This window comes from Microcebus murinus, chromosome 12, assembly GCF_040939455.1.
Source record: "Microcebus murinus isolate Inina chromosome 12, M.murinus_Inina_mat1.0, whole genome shotgun sequence".
NCBI lineage: Eukaryota > Metazoa > Chordata > Mammalia > Primates > Cheirogaleidae > Microcebus > Microcebus murinus.
Genome location: NC_134115.1, coordinates 51,139,721 through 51,147,722, shown reverse-complemented (window position 1 = coordinate 51,147,722; position 8,002 = coordinate 51,139,721).

Genomic DNA, 8,002 nt, shown 5'->3' with positions numbered 1-8,002 from the left:
CTTGACTATGTGAAGTTAGTACTATTATCATGGTCATTTGATACCTTAGGAAACCAGAATTTATGAATATTAAGTTATTTGCCCAAGATCAATCAGCTAACAAGAGCTAAAGCTCAAACATGAATTCATTATATGTAAAGCTGTCACTCTTATTATCTAGCTCAGTATCAGCAAGACAATTGTGGTTCTATGTACATAATGTTTCAGACAAGTTCAACTCACAAACATGCCATCTTTTCTCTTATCATTTATATAGTGTTCACAATTTTATGGGGTACAAACTGCATGTGTGCAATGAATCAGCCTTTGGAAACTGTATCTTGATCAATGTACTGAAATGATCTTCCCTTGTCAAAATAAAAATGATAGGTACTGCCAGAATAAAAGCAACCAGTTTTGATTATAGTCTTTACCTCTGTGATACACACTTTAGAGCCTACAGGATTCCTGTGAAATTATAGCTCTCCATGTTTCAGTGTTTCAGTTGAATATGTTCTTTATTTTTACATTGGCAGCATGTCCTATGTAAGATAGTTTTTGTATTGATGTAGCTTTGCCTAGTGGGTCCCAGAGAGCTTTTCCATCTCTCATTATATTGGTAACACATATAAATCTCAGATCACAAATTAAGGCTGACAAGAATGTCACTTTCTTTGTTTCTTCAATGAGAAGACAATTTTTTCTTATTTAATCTAATGGGAAAATATTTCATCTTAGTCATTCTGGGATAAATTCATTCATTCAATTCAGAGCTTTTCAGTCAATTCAGTTTGTCCCCTTATAACTTATTTCCATGGTACATGTAAGATCTACTTTCCAAAGGGCTTAAAGTAGCATCAAGGCATCAATAGAAGTAGAGTATAGAGGGACATTGTGATCCTCAGTTATCTATCCATCCTGATATTCTCTTAAATTTACGTTATCCCATCTGGTCATGAGCCTTGTTATCTCTATGCTCTCATCTCCTGAAAAATCCACATTCTCCTATGGTCCCCAGGTATATGAAAGGCAGCCACATGCCCTTTATCATGACAATGAGTTCCCACTGGTTCTAGCCCTCTCTCTTGCCACTTCCATATCACTTGGGGATCAGGGGGGAGGTACAAAAATAACTGATTGTTCTCAAGTCTCCCTTTGGGGTACTAAAAGCCCTCTCCAGCTGTTAAAGGACTTTTGTATGGAGACATAAGACAATAATTTTTATCTTATGGCCCTCTTGCAGGTTGAATGGTATCCCCCACAAAAGACGTGAGTCCTGTGAATGGACATTCACAATGCCGGTACCTGTGAATGTCATCTTATTTGGAAATATGGTCTTAATAGATATGATGAAGTTAAAATAAGGTCATAGAGTAGGCTTTAATCCTGTATGACTGATGTCTTTATAAGACAATAATATGAAAGCAGAAACATACAGGGAGATGACAGCAATGTGATGACAGAGGCAAATGGAATGATGCATCTACAAAGCCAAGGGACAGCAAGGATTGCTGGCCACCATCAGATGCTAGGAAGATGCAAGGAAACATTCTACTCAGAGTTTCAGAGAGAGCACGGCCCTGCTGACACCTTCCTTTTAGACTTTTAACCTCCAAAACTGTGAGATAATAAACTTCTGTTGTTTTAAGTCACCCATTTTTTGCTACTGTGATGGATTAGCCCTAGGAAACCATTACAGGTCTCTATGTCATTCTGGTAGAATGATGTTTATCAAGACTTCACACGTCCTAGGAATTCCCCTAGGTTGAGATGTGTAGGTTCCTTGTGTTCTTGGATCCTAAATTCATTAAGGAGCTTCATTACACACTTCACCCTGGGGATCAGTCTAAAGAAGAAGTGATAAGAATGGCATGGTACAAGTACCTTTCTTTAGGGCTTACAGAAAGATCTAATTCTCTTCCCTGTGGCTCTAGTCAAATTCTAATTTTAAGTCTTCATATAGTAAGGGGTTTACAGAAAAAACAGTATCAGACTGATCACTTATTCTTCTATGTCTATTATTTTCATGTAGACTTAATCCTTTGAATCTATTAAGATTCTGGTCTTTTTATTCGCAGCTAAGTTTATTACACCTTAAAAGCTCATTCTCTCAAAAATTTGTCTCTGTCATGTATTTCAAAAGTGTATTTTGAAACTCAAAGGCTGAGGATTTACCTCTTCATTTTGTGTTTTTCTACTCAATAATTCCTTTTCCAAATGGTATGGACTAAATTTGGGATGACAAAGATTAACAGAAATTACCAGAAAAAGAATTGCGTTGATTAATTTTGTAAAACATTATGTCATCATTTGGGAACTATTTTGATGTTGCAGCATTGTATTTGGGTGTTTGGTTTATTAATGGTGTCCACAGGTTCAGCACTGAGTGAACCAGTATAACTGAGAATAACCACTCAGCCAGTACCCCTGAGAAGTAGAACTCTACTTGGCTCAGTATAAAAATGTTAAAGGAAATGAAAATGCTTCACTTTCTTCCTTATAAAGAGAATTGAGAAAGTTTAAGGGAAAGCCTAAGTTAAGAAGTAAAGTTTTAGGTTGAGCTTCACATTTCAGAAGGGGTTATTGTGCATGTTGGTTCTATTTAGGACTTTAAGTTGGTGTTAGTCCTGGGATCAAGGATTATCTGATTCTTGATATTGATCATTTCTATGAGGGCCCTGAAGGAAAGATATGTATGTGAGAGAGAAATCAACACAAATGAACATTATCACTCAAAGTTTTGACCTCAAACCACAAGCTCATTAGAATTAATGAGCTGTACTGAACATGTGGCAGGGTCTGTGCATATGACTTACATTCATTGGCTTTTGTGCCAGACTTTCTGTTGGCATCTTGGCACAATTCCAGATCTCTTCTATGCTATTTTCTGTACTGCAGAGTATGGAGCTAAATCTATTATATTCTAGTCCTCTTGCTACTTTAGCTTTTACTAAGGAGAAATATAGTTGGCTCAGTCAGCCTACCCTGAGCTTTTATTTTCTGGGTTGCCAAGGGAGGTTCAACTCTATTTTTCTCACCTACATCTGGAGGAAGATTGTTTTTAAAATATATAGTTATATATTATGGGGCTACAATTTCCAAGAAATATGAAATTCAGTCCTAACCTTCTCATTAATTTATTATTAAGTTAGGGATGTCAACCACTCTGTCTGGGGCTCTATGTCTTTCTATAAAATGAAAGGATCAAGACAATTGACTTAGAACTTTCCCAGATTATTGTTTAAACTCTCCCAAAAGTTCGATATAGCAAGAAAACAATACTTGGTACAGACATCTTCCTATTTCAATAGGCAGACTCCATCCTTTAGAGTGCTCAGACCTTGGTTAGAAGCTGTAACATTCATGAGCATTAAATCTTGTGAGTCCTTGGGGAGTACCACTTGGTAAGATTGAGGCCTGAAATAACTCCCTGGTCCTGGGCAAAGACGAGCACCCTCATTGCAGGAAGAATTGCCAAGAAAAGGAGAAACTATGAGTTCCCCATAACTACTCCTCCATGTCAAGACATACTTATACTCATTTGATCATCTCCACAGTTCTGTACAGTGATCACTGTTATTTCCAGTTCATAGATAATGAATGTAGAGTTAAAGTGACCCAAGGTTTGGTCTTGGTGAGCTGGAAAACTATGCTTAAATCTAAATTTTCTAGTTCCAACTCTCTGTCTACCATACTCTAGCTGACTTGTCTATTTATCAGCATCTCTACATGGGAAAAATAAAACACTCTCAACTCATCACCTTCTGGGTCTGTCCTTAAGTGTTACTGATTTGATTATACACTTAAACTCCCTCACCTTTCAGACACTGCGTTCCTGTATTCACAAAATGGGGATAATTACTGCTGATCCCAGACACTTCACAAGAATAATTTTGGGTTTAATTAGAAAATGAGCAATAGTTTTAGAAACCTCAGTGCATCCTTAGTTATTAATGGACTGAACTATTTTCAGCCAATTAATAAGACAGTCTTTTTCTAGTCCTATTCAAATCTTCAATCATATCTTTAATTTAGCTCACACCACTCTGTTTTCAGGAGCCCTATATAGACTCTTTATTTTACCTAAACTTAGTTTTTGGAAGGAAAGTTGACTCGGTCATTTCTATCTTTATTTGAATTTCTCAATGAGCTAGATCCACCAGGATAGCCTTCATTTCATGTAAAACTATGACTATGGAATTTACCCATTAAAGGGAATTTAGATGTTAGAAAACCTTTGGAGAAGTAAAATGCTGTTCTTTATGCCCTTGAAATTAAGACATGTTTCTACAAATGGCCATCTATAGTTTTTTTCCTCTCATTTACTATCAAAAAGGAAAAAACAATATTCAATAAAAACACAAAAATTTTACATCCATGCTTTACCCCAATTATAATTTCCAAATCATGAAATACCAGAATGTGATTCTTTTAAGTAATTCTATTTGATTCAGGGTAAGTTTATTTTCCTATAGGTCCACAACTAGAAGTGCAGTTAGTAATTCTAAAGTCTACAAGAACACCTGACAGTTTTGATTATCTTGCACATTTTACCTCCCCTCTTATGGTAACAGACTCTGCTCCCAGTTGCTAGAGGGGATTTGTAGCTCAGGTTGAGCCAATTATAAGATCACAGCTCTGACTTCTGTGATAGGTCCAGAGTAGGCATGTGATTAAATTAGACCAATTGAATACTTTGCATTATTTTTTTTTTTAAATATTGAAGCTAGGATAGATAAATTCTATTTCTTTTCTGATTAAGTAGTTATAAAAATATGACTCCAGAATTGTTAGCAGCCTTGTTCACTATAGTGTGGAGAAGCCTGAAGATAAGAAATAGTGGCAAGTAGAGGGAGAAAGGGAAAAAGAGACAGAGAGACTTTAAAACCATAGGTCTTGGGGTATTTATTTCCTATCGATTTTCCTTTGTCAAGCCATGGCAATGTCCTTCTAATAAACACCCCTTCCCTCATTTTTAGGTAATTCAAGTTGATTATCTGTCATTTGCAGACAAGAACGATGAGTTTAACACTGTGACATAATATCATAGAATAAAGTGATGCTGTAAATTACAACCAGAGGGCAAATGAGGAAGTGAGAAGATGCAGTTTACAATGGGAAAAACCCAGAAGCCACTGGAAAAAAAGAAGTTAAATATGTGACAAAAATTTATTTATTGTGATTTTGTTTTTATATGTATTTTAAATGCTTGAAAACACAAGATGTGAAGAGAATTGTGGCAAAGAAAGAATTAACATCTTGTGAAAAATTAGTTCTCTCCTTTTTGATATCATTTAGTTTCATCTTTAAGCTTATCAAAAAGTTGTTTCCATTATGCAGTCAAAAAATCTGAAGCTTAAGGAGAATAAGTGTTTGACTGAGATCACTCAGCTAGGAAGTGTTGTGGTACAGCAAGAATTAGATTGCTGATTTATATGACAAGTCTAAGTTTTGTTCAATAAATACGCCATATAAAAATGAAAAGAGATAGGAGCAAATGATAGAGATAGAATTAATGGGGTAGGTGACAAATAATGGCCCTAATTAAAATTATTCTCAATGTAACCTTGGCCAGAATTGTGAAATCAGAAAATGTAAACATAGAAAGGTTAAAACCATTTAGCCTGGTTCTCTCCTGTCATAGTTCAAGAAACACAGACTCGAAAGGGTACTGGACTTACCTGGGGTACAATAACCTTTTATTTGGAGTGGGTTCATGCATCGATGGCCTCTCAAGTTCCCTGCCAATCTTGTGAGTCTCTGTGTTCTGATTTCATAGCATAAGAATGCCGTATGTCTTCCACATACAGTGATGCCAGTGAAACCGCAAGAGGGGATACTTTTAAAAGGAACCTTTTAGATTTCATTCTTTGATATTTGTATGAGCAGAATGCAAATGGTGTCAACTCCATTATCTTCTGCACAAAATGTTCCTTTCTCAGGGCCAAATCAGGGGTAGGAAATATGGAACTGTGCCCCAAGTACCTCAAGGGCAGCCGGCCACTTCTATTTCTAGATCCCAAACACCTGCATTTCTCAAAAGCTGGTGCCGTTTCAGAAGAGACGTTTGGAAGTCATCAATATACTGCTTACTTACTGTGGATTTGAGAACCTTGAAATGTCAAGTTTTAGCTTGAGGCCAAGTTGAATTTGTGAGCCCTCTTACTGATGGGTGATGAGATCATTTACATTGGATTATACCTCTGGTGTGTGAGCAATTCAGTAAATGATGAATACAGTGGGAATTACTGCAGTACATCTGCTGGACACTTTTATAAAATAGCTCTCTCATCTCACCTCCTAGGTGTGCAATCTTCAATCAGGAAACATATTTGAAGCAGGAAATCAGTTCTCTAGGGCTGTATCATCTGCTTCTTTCTCTTTTTTTCAGAGTGTAATTTTGTCCACTGCCATGTCGCAAAGTAGACAACCATAGGACAATGATTCATGGCCAGAAAATAATGCACTCTGAAAAATGCCACCAATGTATGGCAGACCATTTGCTGACTATTGTTAGGAAATTATGATTAGCATTTTGTAAAAGAAAAAAAAGGGAAAGAGAAACTGTCTTTTTCTTTTCTTTTTTTTTTTTTTTACATAAAGAAATTAAGCACTGAACTAAATGCTGGGAATTCAGTAAATTGTGTAATAATATGAACATGTCCCTGGTTCCTAGTTTGAGCTTTCAAACCACCTGTGATGATGGTCAATTTTAATAGGTAATTTATTGTGATAAATGCTGTAAAAAGTTAAATATTAATGAATAGTATTAAAGGAATGAATAGTAAAATAATTTAAGTTATCCAACATAACATTGCAACTTGCCCCTAAAGATGCTGCATTTAAGCTGACCCTTGAATCAGTTGGGTAAATACTAGGGGTGGTAGAAATGAATGTTTCCAAAGAGAAATGCACATGTATAGGGTTAGAATTGAAATAGAACCAGGACAACAAGGATGATCCAAAGAGAACAGTAAAAACAAAAACATTCATCCCAGAAATTGTCATATTGAGTTCTATGCTCTTAGCTTTTCTTGCTGTGTAATGTAGATTATTTTGAGTGGTGCCATAATCTGTTTCTGTTGCTATAAAGGAATACTTGAGGCTGGATAATTTATAAAGAAAAGAGTTTATTTGGCTCATCATTCTGCAGGCTGTGCAACCAGCATAGTGCCAGCATCTGCTTCTAGTGAGGGCTTCAGGCTGCTTCTATTCATCACAGAGGTTGCAGAGCTGGCAGGTGCAGAGAATACATGGTGAGAGAGGAAGCAAGGGGGGCATGAATGTGCCAGAATCTTTTTAACACTCAGCTATCATAAGAATTAATGGAGTGAGAATTCACTCATAACTGTGAGGAAGGCACCAAGCCATTTATGAGGGATCTGCCCCTATGACCAAAACAACCTCCCTTAGGCCCTCACCTCCAACACTGAGATCTAATTTCAACGTGAGGTTGGGGGGATAAACATCCAGACTGTAGTGGGTGGTTTCTATTGTTTTGTTTTTTTTTATTAACTCATTAATTTTACTATACAGTCAACAATCCTACATTGAGTGCTTCATATGTTTCTAGCACTATGATGGCCACTGGTGCTATGAGATGAAAGCTGGATTTTATTTAAATTCTTGATACTTTAAAGTCAAATATGTGTCAACTAGGAGTTGTATTTTGATGGCAGTAACAGAGACGTAATTACAATGCCTTAAATGCAGGGTTTACTCTCTCTGGTAGAACGGTAGATGTAGTGTGTTGTGGAGAAATAAAAGTTATCTGTATTTCTCAGTATCCTTGTAAAAACCCCTAGCCTACTGAGTCATAGGCATTTATATAATATATGCAATACTTTCACTTTCCTTAGGAATATTTCCCTCTTCACTTACAAAAATTAGATCTGTAGCCATTTGCCTCCTTGATTTCTCTGATCTGAGAGAACCGAATGGTTACAGCCTGGGCTAGGTCCTTAAGTTAAGACCCAAAGCGTCAGGAAGACTGGAGCAATATCTCCCTAAGTATTTCCATTTT